Source organism: Pleurodeles waltl, chromosome 7, assembly GCF_031143425.1.
Source record: "Pleurodeles waltl isolate 20211129_DDA chromosome 7, aPleWal1.hap1.20221129, whole genome shotgun sequence".
NCBI classification, from domain to species: domain Eukaryota; kingdom Metazoa; phylum Chordata; class Amphibia; order Caudata; family Salamandridae; genus Pleurodeles; species Pleurodeles waltl.
This window is the reverse complement of record NC_090446.1, coordinates 1,068,304,450-1,068,326,839: the sequence shown is the minus strand read 5'-3', so window position 1 is coordinate 1,068,326,839 and position 22,390 is coordinate 1,068,304,450.

Sequence of the window (22,390 nt, the reverse complement as noted above, 5' to 3'; positions counted from 1 at the left end):
TTATATTAATGTAGTCTGTTTGGGTTACTGCATGGTAGTATTTTATTTTTTGGGTTGTTGAATGGATGTTGTGTCGGTATATTATTGTGTCATGCTTGTTTACTGTGTTATGCAGATATGTTGCTGGTTTGCCCCATGTACTTGTTTTGTGCTCTGGGTTTGTTGTGTTGCATATGATGTGCTGTATTGATGTTCTGGTGTATTTCAGTTTTGGTGTTGTGTTGTGGAACTGGGATGCTGATGAGTTGATGTATTGTGCTGTTCCTAATGTTAAGTCTGTTCTGTTGTGGTGATGTGTTGAATTTTGTTATTGAGTTTCTATACTGTGATCTTGTGTTATGTTGTACCGCTGTGCTATTTTCTTGTTTTTTAATGTGTGTGATGTTTTGTATTGATGGTTAATTATTGTGTTAGTGTGTCTTCTTTTAGTTTGTTATTGTGCTAGAGTACTGACATGGTGTTTTTTTGTTAATGTGTTGTTATATCATGTTGCTTTGTGCAGTTTCTTGTGTTGTGAAATTGTGTTTAGTCAGTTTGGGGTGTCTGTGTTATGTTGAGATTTTGTTGTGTATTGCACTGTTTGTTTATTTCTAAAGTGTTTTCCATCCTGTTGCAAGACATAACTCGTTTTTCGGATAGACGAGTAAGTAGCTATTCTGTTTGTATCATTGATATAGATCTTCGTAACTCCGGGAGATCACTGGAGAACTTCAGTGTTCGGGTTCCAGACGCCCTTTAAGTGCATGATTGAGAGGTGATGTTACAGTTAGACGTTTATGAGCAAAGCTGGGTGTGGAGCATGGAGTTTGGGGAGAAAGGAGAAGTGACTGGGTGAGCTTCATGGCACATAGGCAAAGGTGCTATGAGACTTTTATAGTAAAACAGCAGAAGGCATGACTGACAATTTGTGTGGGATCTGAAAAATTAGAAACCCCTTGGGTTGCCTTACTGGGATTCTTAATCAAGACCCATTCACCTACTTTAAATTCTTTAGCGTGAGATTTGTTGTCATTACTCGATTCATCATGACCACATTTATATCTACATGCAAAATTATCTCTTACACACTCATCAATACTGGAATAATCTTTCAATGTTTCACCAATAACCTTTTTCTTTCTGTACCATGTCATTACTCCAACTTGGAGGGAGACTGTTTCTGGAATCCTTTCTTCTTAATAGGAAAAAAGGTGAAAATCCAGTTGTCGAATGAGGTGTATTTAAGTAACTCCATACTTTGTCATGCAAATACCTTCTAACATCTAGGTTAAATGCCATTGCAGTTTGAATCCCTTCCTTAAAAAAGGTATTATATCTTTCCACTAAACCATCAGCTGCTGGAAAATACAGAGGTGTCTTCTGAAGTTTAATGCCATATTTTTTAAGGAATGCAGTCATTTTGTTGGAGACAAAATGAGTCCCATTATCAGATACTAAAATATTAGGACTTCATTCAGTAGCAAAAAATGTTTTCTAAGAATTCGATAAATGTATCAGTAGTGGGCATACCTACAAAATCACAGTGTATCCACTTGGAGTAGTAATCTGTTAAAACAATGAGAAATCTCATATTTTTAGGTAGTATATTGTATGGTCCTGCAAAATCTATGGCCAAGTTAAACCATGGTCTTTCTGGTATAGGATTAGTACTCAATTTTACTTGCTCAACTTTTCAATGTTTGTCTGAGACCAAACATTCAGGACACTTGTTAACAACATATTCTACAATACAATCCATACCTGGCCACCAATAATAATTTCTCAACAACTTTTTGGTACAAGACTTTCCTGGATGTCCTTTCTGAGCAATGCCAGTAAACTTACCTCTCAAACTTTCTGGAGGAATAAACAGTCCTTTTCCAGTAATCAAGCCACTCTCCAGTGATAATGTGTGAGAGACTTGTTGATATGGTATTAACATCTTATTCAAATTTCTGGCCATACATTCAACATATGTTTTTTTATCAAGAACAAACAGGGGATCTTTACCAATGGCTAAAAGCCATTCCTGTTCGCTAACATAACCTGGGGAATACATGGAGGCATTGATAGCTGAAACAGCACACTCTTGATCTTAACTTGAGTCACATTTACTTTCTTTTTTGAATTCAGGACAATCAGCTCTGTAATTATTTCCTCCAGTTATTGTTTTATCTTAAAATTATATTCTTGCAATTTGGACAATAATCTTACCAATCTGGCGGAAGCTGTACCTGTGCCATTACCATTCAAAAGAAAAATAAGTGGTTTAGGATCTGTAAGCAAATACAAACTCCTGACCCCACCAATATGATTTCAATTTTTCAACAGCCCAAGTACAAGCTAATGCTTCCCTTTCTATGGTGCTATAATGTGATTCAGCTTTAGACAATGATCTTGATTTTGAAGTGATAGTACGTTCTTACCAAAATGGTATTGTGTAAGTATGGCGCCAAGACCAATGGAGCTGGCATCCACTATTACGGCACAACTATCACTTGTGCAGAAAGGATGTAGAGCAGGTGCTATTATTATCAGGTTTTTAACTGATTCAAATGCTTTATCATGTTCTTCAGTCCAAATGAATTTCCCTTTCTTTCTTAATAGACATCTTAAAGGTTCTACATAAACAGCATATCCTTGCACAAAACAGGCATAATATTCATTAAGGCCTAAGAATCATCTCACAGAATCTTTGTTTTTAGGTGCAGGGGCATGAATGATGGTATCAATCAAATCTTGTTTTGATTTACTGCCATCCGCAGTAATTGTATGTCCCAAGTAATCTATTTCTTTGACTATAAATTTCCTTTTTTTTTAAACAGTCATTCCTTTATCATTGAGCACTTTAAGGACTTTCTCCAGAATGTCATTATGTTCAGTAATACTCCTAGCATACACAAGAATGACATCCCAAAACATTTGCACACCCTTTTTGGAAGACACTAGAGGCAGACGCTAATCTGAAGGGTAAACGTAACAATTTGAAGGCACCAAAGGGTGTGACAAATGTGGTGAGATCCTGAAAATGTGGTGACAATGTAATTTGATGATATGCCAATTTAAGATCAATTGAGGAAAAATATTGAGCCTCCCCAACTGCCATGAACAATTCTTGTATTTTAGGCAAAGGATGGCAATTCACAAAAATATTCCTGTTGAGAGATCGTAAATCTGCACATAAACGCAATTTGCCATTTTTCTTTTTAGCCAAAACGATTGCTGAAACCCACTCAGAAGAGTCAGTGGGTTTAATTATGCCATCATTACATAAATCTTCCAAGAGTTTTTTTAATTCATCCCTTACACTATTAGGAACTGGCCTAACTTTGAGTTTGACCATAATGGCTTTACTCTTTGATATCATGAATTACACCTTTTACACATCCCACTTTGTTACTAAAACATTCATCTATCAATGATCGTTTTCAAATTATCCGGGAGATTATCACCATTCACTTTTACTGTGGAAAGAGGGATGTCACCTAATAAAATAGTTAGTATCACGTCCTGGTTTTAATATTCTTCCCATTCTTCCCAGATCTTTCCATCCAACAATATGCCGTCCCTTTACCGCAACATTAATTTTTGCCACAATCTTGTGGCCCAAAACATTTAAAGTATCTTTGAAATAACCCAACATATCAATGTTCCAGCCACCAAATGCTTTGGGGTGTACATCTGATTCAGTAAGATCTTTGTTGAATTATTTTGAGTGAAGTGTAACATCAGATATAATTGTGATTGGTGAGCAGGATCAGCCATAACGTCCACATTTTTATCTCCAATCTGTGCAGATCCTAATGGAGCTTTAAACGATATTGACTATAATTCATCATCTATGGTTAGTACTAAATTGTTGAACATGTCTTCCTGAACTTCATCAATAGATTCCTCCACTGAGTTGATTCGAATTATTCGAATCAACTCAGTGGAGGAATCTATTGATGAAGTACTCAAAGTACAGCCCGAGGGCCGCATGGGGCCCACTTGATCTTTACATGCGGCCCCCTGGACAACAGGAGTACAGGGTTGCTCCTAACTCGATCGTAAATAAAGAGCCAATTGTTTATTTTAAGGTTAACTTTTGTTAAGGAAAGAAAGTAACCAGGGAGTCCTGAGATTCACTTTAAAAGCAAGTTAATTTTTAAAGACATCTTGCAGCAAAAGTCTATAAATATAACAGTCACTTCAAAATTCAAAAAGTGTATTAAGTTAACACGCAGTCCATTTCACCTAAGTATAATTTATTGTATCAGTGCAATGAGAAGTATTAATTTAAATGTGATAGTTTTCAAACAAGAATTTAGAAACATAAATGTTCACTTCTATCCTGACAAATACGCCAATAGTGAATTAAACAAGTAAGTCAGATGTTATGTGCACTTTTTGAGTAACCTGGGTTCCTATTATAGATGAACAACATTATAGTTTATTAAATCAAACACAGAAGCAGATTTGTACTGTGTAGACCCTGAACCTAAAATTAAGCAATTGCCTAGGATCACACAATTTGGAAAAGTGGGGAAGCTAAGATTAATCCCAGACTTTCTAGTTTCATATTGCTCAATTCAGCCACTAGATGTATACCCTTGGCTTCACCTACCAATACTTAACCGCTAGTCCTCCCAACCCTCTTGCCCGACCGCCATTCCGCTGGCATTGATTCGGCCCTTGGTCACATCACAGCCCAAACTTTTTGGCCCCTGGGAAAATGTTTGATAGCAACCATGTTCTAATAGATGTAGATTGTTTAGTGTCAGATCTACAAACACTTTGAAAGTGACAATTCTTCTTGCAGACATTGCACTTTTTATTTATCACAGGACAGTTAGGTGTCAGGAATCCCCAAGGTGCCTCCTGCGTTATCTGTCAGCATCCCCAGGGATTAGGGTTAAATCATATCTTTGTTGTTGGTTAAACCTTCTTGTTTCTAAGTAAACATATGCCCTCATCACAACATTGGCGGTAACTACCGCCTACCACCACGGCGACGGCCGCCAACATACCACCGCCGTGGCTATCAGCCGTCTACGTGTATCATGATCGCCGACGGTATTCTGGCAGAATGCTGGCGGAACACCGCCGATGGTCATGGCGGCGGATGGTGGTAAGGCGGCACTGCTGACAGTAGCACCGCCACGCCAGTAAAACACCGCCAACGTATCATGAGCAATGATACGGCCTGGCGCTGTTTTGCTGGCGGGCGCTGCTGCTGACAGCAGCACCGCGGACCATCTCCAGCAGGAGGACCCCCTGCAAGCAGGTAAGTCAGGTTCTCCGACAGGAGAGGGGGTGGGAGGTGTTGTGTGTATGTGGGGGGGTGTGTGTATGTTTTGGAATGTATGCATGTGGGTGTGAGTCGCGTTGAATGCATGCATGAATGAGTGATTGTGAGTGTTGTGAATGCATGTGTGTGACAAGGTAAGTTGTTGTGTGTTGCGGTGTGTGGGTATGTATGTGTGCATGCGTGGGTGGTGGTGGGTATGCGTGTGTGCATGTGTGTATATGGGTGCACGTGTGGGTGTGTCTATGTGCGGGGGCAGGAGAGGGAGAGGGAGGGCGGGGAGGACTCAGGGGAGGGAGGAGACCTCTATCAGTGCCAGGGAAGGTATTCCCTGGCATTGATAGTGCCTACCACCATGGTTTTCATGGCGTTAAGTCGAAAATCATGGCGGTAGGCCGGGTCGTAATCCTGAGGGTGGGATTGTGACGACTGCCGGGCTGGAGACCAAAGTTTTCAGCCCAGTGGCTGTTACCACCCTGGCGGTCGGTGTGTTAAAGTGGCGGTCTTTGATGGCGGTTACCGCGAGGGTAAAAATCCTATTTTTTTTACCGCCGGCCTGTTGGCGGTATTAACGCTGCTTTAACAACGACCACCAGGGTTGTAATGAGGGCCATATTGTGCTGTGTTACACAATTGGTTTTAGCAAAGCTTTTTTTTACCAATGCCTGTTTGCTAATGTGAGCAGGTGTAGACATGTGCTTCTAATTGGGCATGGTGTAGACATGTGCTTCTAAATGGGTGTGGTCACTCATCCACATGTGGAAACTCAACTGCTTTCCTGATTGGCTATAAATAGCAGAGTGAAGCATGCCTCCCTGCTTGGCTTTGTTTTGCTTCCTGATCTCAGCATCTGATTTGGCAGTCCAGCCCCTGCTGTCATCCTTGTATTCAGGGCTTTTGAGGCACTTCTCTTCTTCGTTCCTGTACCAGCTGACACCAGGCATTCCTCCAGCACTCCGAAAAAGACTGCAGCTAAGTGACTAGTATTTTCCAGGGAGTTTGTTCTTTGAGCGCCACGCTTTCCTAGAACAGCTGGTGTATTTCAGACCTCGTATTTTGGCAGAGTGCTTATCTTGAAGAGACAAATGCATTTCTGAACATTCTACATTATTATTGTAGTTACTTGCCTACACATGCGTCAGGAAATCTGCCTGAGTTCAAGTACTACAAAAAGTGTCAGTGCAATTTTAAAAGAGCATTTACGTGAATTTTCTTTCTCTAATAGCATAACTCTTGGATTTAAATTGTGTCATTCATGCCTGTGTTTCAGGTTTGAGGAATTTGCTTTCGAAGGGTTTTTCACACACACAGTGAAACCAAACCAAACTGTGCCACCCAACTGTTTAAACCCAGAGTGGACATTTGTATTTCTTGGATTGTTTTTGTTCCTTTTAGTTTAACCTTATGCATGTAGGAAAGTTATACGTGATATAATGAATGCCCTTGTTTGTCTTTCTTGTGCATGATAAGTGCAACCATAGTTCTAATTGTAGTGTGCAACAGTGAATCTCTGTGAAGCCAGCCCTAGTGTCGCAGTACTTATTGTTATGGTACTCAGTTTGGGTTTTTGGTAATGTAGTGTTAGTAATTGTGCCAACAGTTATTATTAACCAAGAAAAGTGCTGGAGCATCCCGGTGTCCCGCTCCCGTGCCCATATCAGAAAGAGAGATTCAGTTTCAAGGAAGTTGAGTGCACTAACTCTACTATCACTCTGTCAACAACTACCTGCCCCCCTGAAGATATAGGGTGCCTGGCTGGACCGGCGAGATGTGGCAGTGTTTTGTCTCTTTCTCTTCCACTCCCCCTTTTTCTTTTGGGACACCTGCCGGGGTTTCTGTGTCCACCAGGAAGTGCCAAGAGGTGTTCCAGGAGGTCGGGGGCATACCATCGCCCCTGCAGACATCCTGCTTTTCAGGTGAGTGGCCCCATCTCGACAGTTAGGGTTGTTTCCCAAATGTTGTTTAGAGCCACATCTATAACAGATTATCTTTCTTGTGATACTTGAAACATACCTTGCTTTACTATTATCTTGTTGCCAAGCTTTTCTAGACATAGCACAAACAGAATCAGTATGTGTTTCACTGCCATTAATAGCTTTGGTTGAAATTGAAGAGCGTTCAATACTTTTAGTTATGTCAATGACCTCATTCAAAGTAGGATCCCTACACGCAAGTAACCTTTCTTGTACTTTTTTACTAAAGCAATTAAAAACAAATTGATCTCTTAAGTAAATATCCAAATTTTTGCCAAATTTACATTTCGATGTGAAAATCCTTAAAGTGGAAATATATTATTTAATGGTTTCATCTGACAAACTGTTTGCGTTTGAAAAATCCATGCCGTTCAATCATTATGTTAGATTGTTCACAAAACCTTTTTTCCAGTCTTTTTACTTCCTCTGTATAAACATCCCACAAGTCTTCTTGCCCTGTAGGTGCTGTAATTCTAGGTAAATTATCAAAGATCTCTTGGCCAGCTTCTCCCATCAATCCAAATAGTAATGCTTTTTTCCTTTCATTTGAATATTTTTTTCCATCTATTGCAACCAAGACGTTTTCAAATGCCCTGAACCATTGTTGTCATTTAACGGGTGGTTTTCCATGAAGCTGCAGGAAAGGGTTAACTTGAACTGCATGTATTTGGCTTGCCATGTTTGTACAATAGTTAAAAATATCACAATAAAATTAATATATTAGAAATGTTTGAAACAAAAATGCAATTACAATGCTTACTTGTATTACTTGAAGGTTGCAAAAAGCTTTAAAATGTGAAATCCTGTGAGTTGCTGACTCGAAGAAAATCACTTCCTGGATGTGCACACCCACAATCCTTTGTAAATTACATTCCAGCACGCACCAAAATCCTTTGCACGCAGACAGAAACAACAGTAGTCATGTCCATGACGTGATTATGCCTCGTTTTCCGTAGTGACAATGCTTTATGTACTGTGCTCAAACAAATACACTGTCTCTTGAGCTGATAGCCATTACGATTAGAAAGTTATTAGGTCAACTGGAACAGTTGTAAGAAGAAAATGATAAGAATCTTACCTTTTTTTCTGTTTAATAAACTGTGTATCAATGAATTTCTCGGAGCATTTTTCTTGTATTAAATGCCGAGTTCTCATTTCAATTGTAAGTGCTCAGTTTCATATCCATAGAGCATCATCTAGTGTTCAGACAAAGTACATATTGAAATTAATTTTAAATCCAATCCTTGATCATTGGTGGGTCGCAGAAAACAAATGGCTTTTCCCCTGTCTGCAAATTGTGAAGTCTAATAAAGAAGAATACAATGGCTGTAGATTTTTGTAGTTTATTGTTAACCTCTTCGCTGGGGCCTTTTCCCTGTCCTGTGCCGAGCCTTTTTTTGGCTATTTGGGGCAGTTCGCGCTTAGGCCCTCATAACTTTTTGTTCACATAAGCTACCCAAGCCAAATTTGCGTCCTTTTTTTCCAACATCCTAGGGATTCTAGAGGTACCCAGATTTTGTGGGTTCCCCAGAAGGAGGCCAAGAAATTAGCCAAAATACAGGGAAAATTTCGTTATTTTAAAAAAAAATGGGAAAAAGGGGCTGCAGCAAAAAGGCTTGTGTTTTTTCCCCTGAAAATGGCATCAACAAAGGGTTTGCGGTGCTAAAATCACCAGCTTCCCAGCTTTCAGGAACAGGCAGACTTGAATCAGAAAACCCAATTTTTCAACACAATTTTGGCATTTTACTGGGACATACCCCATTTTTAAAAAATTTTGTGCTTTCAGCCTCCTTCCAGTCAGTGACAGAAATGGGCATGAAATCAATGCTGGATCCCAGAAACCGAAACATTTCTGAAAAGTAGACAAAATTCTGAATTCAGCAAGGGGTAATTTGTGTAGATCTTACAAGGGTTTCCTACAGAAAATAACTACTGAAAAAAAATATATTGAAATTGAGGTGAAAGAAACTGCAATTTTTCTCTACGTTTACTCTGTACCTGTTTCCTGCAATGTCAGATTTTTTAAAGCAATATACCGTTACATCTGCTGGATTCTTCTGGTTGCGGGGATATATAGGACTTGTAGGTTCATCAAGAACTCTAGATACCCAGAGCCAATAAATGAGCTGCACCCTGCAGTGGGTTTTCATTCTCTACCGGGTATACAGCAATTCATTTGCTGAAATATAAAGAGTAAAAAATAGCTATCAAGAAAACCTTTGTATTTCCAAGATGGGCACAAGATAAGGTGTTGAGGAGCAGTGGTTATTTGTACATCTCTGAATTCCGGGGTGCCCATACAAGCATGTGAATTACAGGGCATTTCTCAAATAGACGTCTTTTTTACACACTCTCTCATATTTGGAAGGAAAAAATGTAGAGAAAGACAAGGGGCAATAACACTTGTTTTGCTATTCTACGTTCCCACAAGTCTCCCGATAAAAATGGTACATTCACTTGTGTGGGTAGGCCTAGCGCCCGCGACAGGAAATGCCCCAAAACACAACGTGGACATTTTTTGACAGAAAACAGAGGTGTTTTTTGCAAAATGCCTACCTGTAGATTTTGGCCTCTAGCTCAGACGGCACCTAGGGAAACCTACCAAACCTGTGCATTTCTGAAAACTAGAGACCTAGGGGAATCCAAGATGGGGTGACTTGTGGGGCTCGGACCAGGTTCTGTTACCCAGAATCCTTTGCAAACCTCAAAATTTGGCTAAAAAAACACATTTTCCTCACATTTCGGTGACAGAAAGTTCTGGAATCTGAGAGGAGCCACAAATTTCCTTCCACCCAGCGCTCCCCCAAGTCTCCCGATAACAATTATACCTCACTTGTGTGGGTAGGCCTAGCGCCCGTGACAGGAAATGCCCCAAAACACAATGTGGACACATCCCATTTTTTGACAGAAAACAGAGGTGTTTTTTGCAAAGTGCCTACCTGTAGATTTTGGCCTCTAGCTCAGCCGGCACCTACGGAAACCTACCAAACCTGTGCATTTTTTAAAACTAGAGACCTAGGGGAATCCAAGATGGGTGACTTGTGGGGCTCTGATCAGGTTCTGTTACCCAAAATCCTTTGCAAACCTCAAAATTTGGCTAAAAAAACAAATTTTCCTCACATTTCGGTGACAGAAAGTTCTGGAATCTGAGAGGAGCCACAAATTTCCTTCCACCCAGCGTTCCACCAAGTCTCCCGATAAAAATTATACCTCACTTGTGTGGGTAGGCCTAGCGCCCGCGACAGGAAATGCCCCAAAACACAACGTCGACACATCCCATTTTTTTGACAGAAAACAGAGGTGTTTTTGCAAAGTGCCTACCTGTAGAATTTGGTCTGTAACTCAGCCGGCACCTAGGGAAACCTACCAAACCTGTGCATTTTTGAAAACTAGAGACCTAGGGGAATCCAAGATGGTGTGACTTGTGGGGCTCTGACCAGGTTCTGTTACCCAGAATCATTTGCAAACCTCAAAATTTGGCTAAAAACACACATTTTCCTCACATTTCGGTGACAGAAAGTTCTGGAATCTGAGAGGAGCCACAAATTTCCTTCCACCCAGCGTTCCCCCAAATCTCCTGTAGAAATGATACCTCACTTGTGTGGGTGGGCCAGGTGCCTGCAACAGAAGAAGGCCAAAAACTTGTAGAGATAGAAGGGATAGCACAGCGAGTTGATAAGGACATATTCTTCTTTTATACATCTTTAGGCTGAGGGGAACGCTGGGGAGTAGGAATTTTGTGCTGGAGCGGTGATCGTACAAACGAAAGTCAGGAAATTATGCTTTTTTAAGCAAATTTTGAGGTTTGCAGAGGAGTCTGGGTAAGAAAATGTGGGGGGATCCACGCAAGCCACACCTCCCTGGACTCCTTGGGGTGTCTAGTTTTTAAAAATGTCTGGGTTTGGTAGGTTTCCCTAGATGAAGGCCGCACCCAGGACCAAAAACATAGGTGCCCCCTCCCCCCAAACACAGGTAGTTTTGTAATATATCATTTTGATGTGTCCACATACGTCTGTGATGTGCCAAACACTAAAATTGTGAACAGAAACACACTTAGGTTATGTGAAAAAGACCCCTCACCCACCAACCAAGTTGGTGGCATGCTTCATTATTGGGGTCCCACCCGAGGCACCTAGCGTGTCACAGGTGTGCTGTGACGCCTGATTACAGCGGAGCAGGTTTTGTCATTTTTCCCACACATACTGGTTGGATTTGGCACGAGGGTGAGTGATGGTTCAGTGGATCAAATTTCATTAACAAGAGATTTCACAAAAATGAAATGCACTGTTAATAACTGAAAGGCCAAAAAACTGAACCAATGACTCACAGCTCGTGAGCTGTAAAGCCACGGCAAGGCACCAACCGCTTTACAGTCCATTCACACACCTTTCATACATGACACGCACAAGACCATTCACACCGCCAGCCACGGACCCAGCACATTACAACACTCACATCGACAGACAGCGCCACTCACTTACATACGCCCACATGCCTGATACAACAATCACACCAGCTGATGGGAGTGTGTGGACTGGTGTTTGGCTGGCAGTGTGTTGCAGTAGCCAACAGCAAGTCAATATGTACACCCTCAGCCAAGCCCCACTCCACACACAATGGCATAACTTTTTTTTTTTTTAAACAAAGAAACCGCTAACTAATTAGAAATAATTACAAAACTACAAACACAAAAGCTCTAACTAAGTACATGACAGAAATGCTAACCATGAAACTGAACACATGATAATACAAAACAGACATGAGTTTACACTCATGGTTGTTCCCAGTAATTTTTCTGGGTGTGGTAATTCTTAAAACAACCACCCACACACAGCCCAGGCTTTGAAGGACAATCTGGGCAGTACATTTGAGTCTCCCTCCTGATACCTCTTCGAAAGCACACTCTACATTTCTTAGCTGGAAAGTCTTTTTTGGGTGTGGGAGGAAAGTGCTCAGCAAAGTGGTGATCTTTCAATCTAGCCACATCCTCCACCACTGCTTCTCTAGGAACTCTGGCCTGTCCCACCACAATAAGGCTCTCTGTCACTGACTCCTGAAATTTCACAAATGTCATCTTTGACTCTGGAGACCTATCCTTAAACACAATAAAAGCATTAAAAGTTGCTAAGTGGAAGAGGTGAATTTCTAACTTCTTATATCAAACTTAAAACTTACGAATAGCAGTATAAGGTTCCAACCTCTGATCAACTCTATCTACACCTCCCATGTGCTTATTATAATCTAAAATGCACACAGGTTTGCGCACTTCAGCAACCTGGCCCCAAACAGTCACGGAGAAGTACTCTCATCATGGATGGTACTTAGCATGTGGACATCCCTCCTTCCTGAAAACTTCAAAGCTAGCAGCTCATCATTTCGCAAGGCACTGCACTGTCCCCTCTCAAGTTTTTTACAGACAAGCTCCCTTGGATAGCCTTTCCGGTTACAACAAATTGTGCCACAAGCAACAGTGTCAACTCTAAACAATTCCTTGAACAACTGCACTCCAGTGTAAAAGTTATCTACATACAAATGGTGACCTTTGCTGAACAGTCGTCTACCAAGTTCCCACACAATTTTCTCAGTAACTCCAAAAGTGGGAGGACAACCAGAGGGGTCAATACTGGAATCCCTACCAGTGTAGACACGGAAATTATACACATATCCTGTACTACTTTCAGACAGCATATACAATTTAATTCCACATCATGCCCTCTTGCTAGGAATGTACTGCCTAAAAACCAAACGACCCTTGAAGAGGACCAAAGACTCGTCCACAGCTATTTCTTTGCCTGGAACATAGACCTCTGAAAACCAATCTACAAAATGATCAAGGACAGGCCTAATCTTAAAAAGACGGTCAGAATCAGGGTAATCTTGTGGCAAGGCTAATGCATTGTCAATAAAATGCAGCATCCTAAGAAGAAGTAAATACCGATTACGACTCATTGTTGCAGGAAATATAGCTGTTGCCATCAAGGGACTAGTAGACCAATAAGAAGCTTCCTTATCAACCCCATCAAAAGAGTTAAACCTAAAAACCTTTTCATCTCCTCCAAATTTGTGGGAATCCACTGAGCAGCTCTAGAGTGCGGCCTAAGTCTAGCAGCCTTGTCCCTCAAATACCGCTCCGCATACAAATTAGTCTGCTCAACAACCTCTTCCAAAAACACATCATCCACAAATAACTAAACGAAATTGACAGGCAAACAGTTCTCAGTATTGACTCTACACCCCGGGAAACCAGTAAATGCAGGCAACTCTGGCTGCTCCATGTTTGGGGCAACCCAGAGTTCAGGTCTTCTAACGGGAAACCTTTCAGCCCCAGGTTGCTGCACTAATGGCACATCACTGTCCTCCTCTGAAACAGGCCCTTCATCTGCACTGAGTGTGGCTTCCTCATCAGAAGATTCCTCTCCGACAGAAACTTCACTGCCAGAATCCCTCACTTCCTCCTTTGCCTCGGATGCAGAGTCCGTCTCATAATCATGATCAGACAATGACTCAAAAAGCATACCAACCACCTGCTGAGCAGTCATCCTGCGGCTAGCACTGTGTAAGATAAGTAATAAAGTGTAGCTTCATTAGTAAGAGTTATAAACTCAAAAACTATACCGCTCACTTGCCTGAAAAAGCTTGAATCACCAGGAACTACTCTGCACAGACACAGCAATCACCAATGATATCCCACTAAAAAGATAGAAAGAAAAGCAAATTAGAAATAAGACAACACAAATATCATTGTGCACAAATCTAAGGACAATTTCACACAAACCTGCATTTAGTACACCACCTACAAACATGTCATTCATGCATGTCAACAATACTCCTTTGGAGTAAATTGTTTTTACTTACCTAAAACATGCAACTATGCAAACCACAGGTTAACCACCACCAAAACCACAAGGAGCCACAGCAAAGAAAGCAAAAGTTTTGAACTAGAACAAAAAGGAGGAAAAAAATTATCACAAATGCAAATACTTTGTCAGTTGACAAACATCCCACCATCAAGCATTTAGAAATTGGTGCCTAAGTGGATTCTGCCATAGGGGCAGGTGGGCCTACTACAAAATAGGCCTATCTGCCCCAAGGAGGGCGGAAAATACCTTTAGTAGTGTGTCCCCAAGGGCCCACCCACAAACAAAAAACAAACCACACACACACACACTATCCCTGGTGCCTATGTGGCTTCTGCCCCCCTTGGGGGCAGATGGGCCTAAAAAAAATAGGCCCATCTGCTCCCCAAGGGGGGCAGAAATGGCCAACAGTTCAATGCCCCCCTTGGGGGGGTGCCCCTTGCCCAAGGGGACGCCCCCACATAAATAAACATATTTAAAAAAATCCCTGGCGTTCTAGTGGTTTGGGGGCAGATTAGCCTAAAAATAATAGGCAGATCTGTCCCCAAGGGGGGCAGAAATGGCCTTGGTACACGTGCCCCCAAAGGGGGGGGCGACCCTTGCCCAAGGGCCCGCCCCCCTCCACTAACCCACACACACACACACACACACTATCCCTGGTGTCTAAGTGGCTTCTGCCCCCCTTGGGGGCAGATGGGCCTAAAAAAAATAGTCCCATCTGCCCACAAGGGGGGGGCAAAAATGGCCAACAGTTCAATACCCCCTTTGGGGGGGTGCCCCTTGCCCCAGGGGACGCCCCCCACATAAATAAACATATTAAAAAAAATCCGTGGCGTTCTAGTGGTTTCTGCTTTAAACTAATAGGCTGATCTGTTCCCAAGGGGGGCAGAAATGGCCTTGGTACATGTGCCCCCAAAGGGGGACGACCCTTGCCCAAGGGGTTGCCCCTCCTCCACTAACACACACACACACACACACGCTATCCCTGGTGTCTAAGTGGCTTCTGCCCCCCTTGGGGGCAGAAATGGCCACAAGAAACATGCCCCCAAATGGGAGCGACCCTTGCCCAAGAGGCCGCTCCCAAACGCAAAACATTTCAAATTAAATAGCCTAAAAATAATAGGCTGATCTACCCCCAAGGGGGGCAGAAATGGCCACAATAAACATGCCCCCAAAAGGGAGCGACCCTTGCCCTAGGGGCCGCTCCCACATACAAACATTTTAAAAATAGTAAAAAAAAAAAAATCCCTGGCGTCTATTGGATTCTGCCCCCAAGGGGGGCAGAAATGGGCAACATAAACATGCCCCCAAAAGGGAGCGACCCTTGCCCAAGGGGCCGCTCCCACACACAAACATTTCAATCAAAATAAAAAAATCCCTGGCTTCTAGTGGGCATTCCTGCTAATACCTTTAGTGGTGTGTCCCCAAGGGCCCACCCCCAAACAAAAAACAAACCACACACACACACTATACCTGGTGCCTATGGCCTAAAAAAAATAGGCCCATGTGCCCCCAAGGGGGGCAGAAATGGCCAACAGTTCAATGCCCTCCCTTGGGGGGGTGCCCCTTGCCCAAGGGGACGCCCCCACATAAATAAACATATTTTAAAAAATCCCTGGCGTTCTAGTGGTTTCTGCCCCCCTTGGGGGCAGATCAGCCCAAAAATAATAGGCTGATCTGTCCCCAAGGGGGGCAGAAATGGCCTTGGTACACGTGCCCCCAAAGGGGGGGCGACCATTGCCCAAGGGGCCGCCCCCCTCCACTAACACACACACACTATCCCTGGTGTCAAAGTGGCTTCTGCCCCCCTTGGCGGCAGATGGGCCTAAAAAAATAGGCCCATCTGCCCACAAGGAAGGCAGAAATGGCCAACAGTTCAATGCCCCCCTTGGGGGGGTGCCCCTTGCCCAAGGGTACGCCCCCCCACATAAATAAACATATAAAAAAAAATCCCTGCCGTTCTAGTGGTTTCTGCTTTAAACTAATAGGCCGATCTGTCCCCAAGGGGGGCAGAAATGGCCTTGGTATATGTGCCCCCAAAGGGGGACGACCCTTGCCCAAGGGGTTGCCCCTCCACTAACACACACACACACACACAAGCTATCCCTGGTGTCTAAGTGGCTTCTGCCCCACTTGGGGGCAGAAATGGCCACAAGAAACATGCCCCCAAATGGGAGCGATCCTTGCCCAAAAGGCCGCTCCCCAACGCAAAACATTTCAAATTAAATAGCCTAAAAATAATAGGCTGATCTGCCCCCAAGGGGGGCAGAAATGGCCACAATAAACATGCCCCCAAAAGGGAGCGACCCTTGCCCAAGGGGCCGCTCCCAAACATGTAAACATTTTCTAGAACAAAAAAAAGAAATCCCTGGTGTCTAGTGGATTCTCGGCCTAAAAATAATAGGCCGATCTGCCCCCAAGGGGGGCAGAAATGGCCACAATAAACATGCCCCCAAAAGGGAGCGACCCTTGCCCAAGGGGCCGCTCCCAAATACAAACATTTTAAAAAATAGTTAAAAAAAATAAAATCCCTGGCATCTAGTGGATTCTGCCTCCCTTGGGGGCAGATCGGCCTAAAAATAATAGGCCGATCTGCCCCCAAGGGGGGCAGTAATGGGCAACATAAAAATGCCCCCAAAAGGGAGCGACCCTTGCCCAATGTGCCGCTTCCACACACAAACATTTCAATCAAAAGAAAAAAAGAAAACAAATCCCTGGCTTCTAGTGGGCATTCCTGCTGCCCGATCGCAATGCGATCGGGCATCAGCAATGCTCAAAGAGACACCGGGGGAAAGGAAAAGCCTTTCCTTTCCCCCAGTGTCTCTTTGGCCCAAACCCCCCACCCGCCAGAGGAGAAACTTACCTGTTTCTCCTGTGATCGCACTGGAAGCAAATGGCTTCCAGTACGACCGGCAGTGGGTAATGAGGTCAGTGTGCGATCGCGCACTGACTTCATTACGGGAGGGTGGGGGGGAGTGGGGGTGTAAGGAAGGTCTTCCCCTTCCATCCCCGACTTGAGGGGGAGTAGGGGGAAACCCCACGGAGGGAGCGCTAGCGCTCCCTCCGGGCTCCATGCCAAGGACGTAATGGTTACGTCCTCGGCACAGGATCACTGTGCCGTGGGACGTAACCATTACGTCAGCGGCACAGATGGGGTTAATAACAAACACGTAACCCCAAGCGACCCACGAAGAGAAGGCAGGAGCTCATTTTGACAGCTGTATCCAGTCAGTGAAACCAACTGCCAAGTCAGCGCCGAACACAGCTGACACCATGACAACAGAACCTACCTGCAATAAGTTTAAAGCCAAACAATAAGAAAATAAATGCCCCTTATTAAACAGAAGATAACATGCAACCTAAATACAACACAGTGTGTGGATAGAGGGAGCCATGCATGTGCTCATCTATTAGGATTCTTGTAAAAGGCAGGAGGGTTAGTAGGAGTCCCAATCTTGATCTGTGGTTCGCTCTATGAATGTAGAGGTTGAATGTGGATTGTAGAAAAATCAGTCTAGTGCAACTGATTGCCCTACGTGGGAAGAAGAGGGCTTTGATGGTAATTCCTCATTGGCCTGTTAACTGGTGAGAGGCATTAACAGTTCTATTGCCCTGGTTTCTATGTATTCATGTGCATTGTATGGTGTATTTCTATGTCATAATAATAGAAAGGAAAGGGTTTGTGTGATCATGTCTGTTCAGGCTAAGAACTTGTCAGGCTGCAGCATTCTGGTTTCGTTGCAGTTTGTAGATGAGGAGCTTTAAAAACCTAATCTAGAGTATGTTGGCATACACTAGTGTAAACAGCTCTATGGATGTTGGGGCTTGTACACTATGGGGATAGCTCAGGTAGGGAAAGGTCCATTGAAGATCTTTCATGGTGTTAAAAGCAACTTTGTCACTGTCTGTCTCAACCTGACTTTCGAGTGAGAGTTTGGAGTCTGTCATTACAGCCAAATTCTTCACTTCTGTGATGTGGTAGGAGGAGATCAAACCTCCTCAAGCCGAGCTGTGGTTGGGTCGTAGTTTCTCCATAGTCCTTGTTAGGATCTCAGTTTGAGAGGTATCTTGTTTCAGATAATCTTGTAGCATCCACGTGGTAAATGCCTGCAGGCATTTGATAAGCCGCAATCTAGTCTTATGGTTTAAGATTTTTCTGGATATCATCTGCATAATTGTAACATGCTAGTTTAAATGAGTTAACTATCAATAGGAGTGGGGTCAGGTATTTGTTTTCTTATTTTTATTTTACGGAAAAATTCAGAATATTCTTGCACGTTAGTAGAGTGGCATATAGCAACTGCAGTTCACATAGGTTTTCATACATTAGCAGTTTTACCAGCCCTCTAGTTATTTAATACACAGATATATTGTGACTGTGTCATTGTAGTTCGTATCAAGTCACCATTTCTATTTTGGGTAGCATGATTGCATTTGCATACTAAACTGTGGACTGCTCAGTGGATGCCCCGCGGGGCACATTAAGGAGATGTAGTCAGTAGAAAAGTCTTAAAGGGGCTCCAAATATTTCTAGACCAGTATGTAGGAGGCCTTAATTTAGAATAAAGACCGATTTGTTAATTGCAGTTTGTCAGATAATCAATCCATTGGTTATATTTAGGTGATCTTCCTCTACCCCAGCAGCATTCCACCAATCTTTTTGTCTGCCGTTGTGCAAGGACTGTATCTAGCTTGTATGTATGCAAGATACCCCACTCCCAACCCATGATTGCAAATCTCTGGACCTGGGGTATATCATGATTGATTACTGCAGATAGTGCTGTAATTGCCTTACCCAGTAGGATTTTATATCCCTACATAACTTGGCCAAGTGCAAAACATTCATCCCCATATGTTTGCATCCCTTCCATCACTTTTTTGTCGTCTATTTCACTGTTAATATTAACAGACCTGGCCCAATGTGTTTGTGCCCTTGTGTGTTATGGCCATCCCACACTCTCCTCTGTAACGAAACAGTCTATGCATGTGCTGAAGCCTAGGCTGCATGAAAGGCTCAAGACTCAGAGTGTGGCTCTGTGATCTGCATACCTGCCAACTTACAAAATGTTTTCACAGTTGAGGAGGATGCAGGGCCTTGGAAGTGATGAGGCCTGGTGCTGAGAGGTAACTTAGAGGCACTCTGCTACTCACCAAGCCCCCAACACCATCCCTCCAACAAAAGGGTCATTGAGGCTGTGGCCGATGTCCTGGTGTGTTTTCACACCTTTTTTGTACATTGGCTGCTAACAGCCTCCAAAAACGATCTGGAAATCCACTGTTTACAGTGGTTTTCAGCTCGTTTTCCCTGCCACAGTATGACTTTGGCTCTTCTCTGGGTGACCGTGCGAAGGAAGCCAAAATTGTGTGACACATGGTGGCACCATGTGAGTTGGCAGGTCTGGATCCGGGTAGGCGCACCAAGCATGCCTTCGTAGGACAGAGGACCGGAGTGCATGTACAAATCATAACCATAAAGCTGTGGAGGTAGCATACCATTTTTCTGGTTTCTACTACAGAACAGGCCTTTTAGTGTCCTTGAAAAATGAGATGCCTATAGGCCTCACCCATGTAAACATCTGCTATCACAAGTTGTCTCAACCCTGTGCTGACCTCCTTACGTGTGTGGCGTGTGTATGGGAAGTATTTATGGTGATGGGTGATGAGACTCCATTTTGAATGCAATGCTATTGCCAGTGAGAACCCTTTTGGATTACCTCTGGTAAAGCATGAGACAAAAAAGTGTGTCGCTGGCATTCCTGAGCTTTGGGCTCAGCATCAGATAGTAAGGTGTGAGAGGATGGAGACAGGGCTGCTTTAGTTATGCAGCAGCAACCTTTTAGTTGAGGCCTGCTGATTTGTTTTCTTCATGAGCATCAGCATTTTGCTTGATGGAGCACCTGTAAAAGTGGGAATATCGGTCACCCTTGTCATGCAGAAGGCATCATCCCGGCAAGACCACCCCTGTGTCTCTCTTAGAAGTGCTTCTCTCAAAAGCAGATGGCTGCTAGGTGCAAAGTCTTACACAAGTGATTGTGGTCATGTTTTGGATGCCTCAGTCTGAGACACACCTCTTCACTAACTTCTCTGGGTATCATCATCTGAAGCAAAGACTGCATCTACTCTCAAGATAAGAGATATACTAATATAAGTAACTGGTGTGGACTGGTTGCAGGTCCCGGACAGTGGATTCAACTTTCCCTGTCTGCAACACAAGCATGGAAGTAGGACTGAAACTTCCTTGCTGGGTTCCAGATTTCTTGCAGAATGAAATAGTGGCACCTCAGAGAGGAATTCCATAGATCCAGGGTTGGTCTTGCTGACAGACCATCTCCCAAAGGTGAGGGGACATTACAGTAGATAACTGCCCAGAGAAGCCCAGACACTGTGCCCAAGAGGAAGGGCACACCAGAAGTACGGGCTACCATTGGACAAATGCAGGAGATGATGCAAGTGCTAGGCTAAGTCTTCCTGCCTCTCAACTTGCTTTAAAATCATCCTTGATGTGCTGTTCCCAAGAAGGAGAGGGAGTGATGCAGGAGCTGACGTGAGTAGTGGAATGGGTCTACTTGCCACCCAATCGGTGCTTAACCCATAAGCAGAACATGCATGAACTGAGCGCTGTACAAACTAAGGAGGAGAGAGTGGCCAAAAACACTGTGCCCAATAACTTACATCCTGTGCTGAATCTGCCAGTGTCCAGAGGTTTGGTGAAGAATGAAGAATCTGTGACAAAGGAGGGCGGGCTCTTGTTTCGCAGGGGGACTTCTGTTTTGGGGCTGTTCACTCCTTGTGCTTGCAGCCACATCTGCTCCCTAGTCACAGTCAGCATGGAGCTCCTGAGTGGGGCTGTTGCACAGAATCTCTAGAGGGAAAGCCTTGCTCTAGGGACCTCTCGCCCACTACACTCAAGTAATTATGGTATTTCTGAACTTATGTTCACTAGAAATAGAGCCTCTTTTTTTTTTAGGAAAAGCCTCAATGGTGTTTTCCAGGGTTTGGGGTATTGAAGTACTAATGTACAGGCCACCATCCAAGAAGTCTGAGATTATTATATGCCTGATACGTTTTTGCCTGTTTTCCCTGTTAAGCAATCTTATGTACACAAGCATGTTTTTTTGTGTGGTATTTTGTTATGGTTTAATGAAGTACTTCTTGTTTATAAAACATAAGCTCTAGATCGGACAACCATTATTGCATGCTATACGGCTGAGCTCTGTACCTCCCTGAGAAGTTTGGATTGCTCCCCCCACCATACTAAGGGTCAAGTGCAGATAGGGAGAGTACTTAATGTTACAAGGTACATCAGCTTGTAAAATATGTCATTTTTACATGTCTACCTGCAACAATGAGAGCTTGCAGTCTGCAGGTAACCAGATACCATATACAAAAGCCTTACTTTAAAATTAAATAATGCCAAATGGGGTTTTAAGCCAGTTATGACTTTGTTTTAGGGGTCAAAGCACATACATCGGGCACAGGATATTAGTGTACCGTCTTAGAGTTCAAAATTACCAGTAGGTGAGTCCCACCCAAAAAATAAAAACTGGGGTTGACCACCTAAGAGTAGTCACTTTGCAACAGCACCCAAATAATTCAAGGATGCCCCTCAGCAGGCCTACGACATTGGATCCTACTTAAACCAAAAATAAGTCTCAATGAGATTCTTCCAGTGGGAAAGTCACACAAACTTACTGATTTCTGTGCCACCACAATGCACTACATTGACATCTGAGAGAAAATCGAAGTGGTTGCTGATGCTAGCCCTGTAACGGTTATACCCATTCTTTCCCTAGAACACAAGAGATAAAGCTGGAATCCCATTTCGTTCGTCAGCAGGGCACTCACAGAAACAGAGAGAAGATACTTCCAAACAGAACATAAGGCTCCAGCGATCTAATGGGCATGCAACCATTTTCACCTCTTCAGTAGAGATTCACAAAGAACTAAAGGTGAAAATGTTTGCATGCCCCCATACAATTTGTTGCATACAAGTAGCATGTGTACTGCTATTAAGAGGACCATACAATGTTCTCTACCAAGCATCGAAATGTGGGCCCTCTAAATTCAACCTTACAGTTTTCAAGTTAACTACAGAAGAGGGTCGACAACCGTAGACTAGGGGCTGGCAACCCCACTAATTACCTCTCCAGACACCCCACAAATGGCTCAGAGGAAGACACCTTCATGAAGGAGGACATCAAAGGCTTGCTGGACTCATCTCACAGGGAGCCTGCCCCACAGCAATCTAAGCAGGGGAGATTTTTCAGGCCACAATTAGGCCACAAGCATTGACG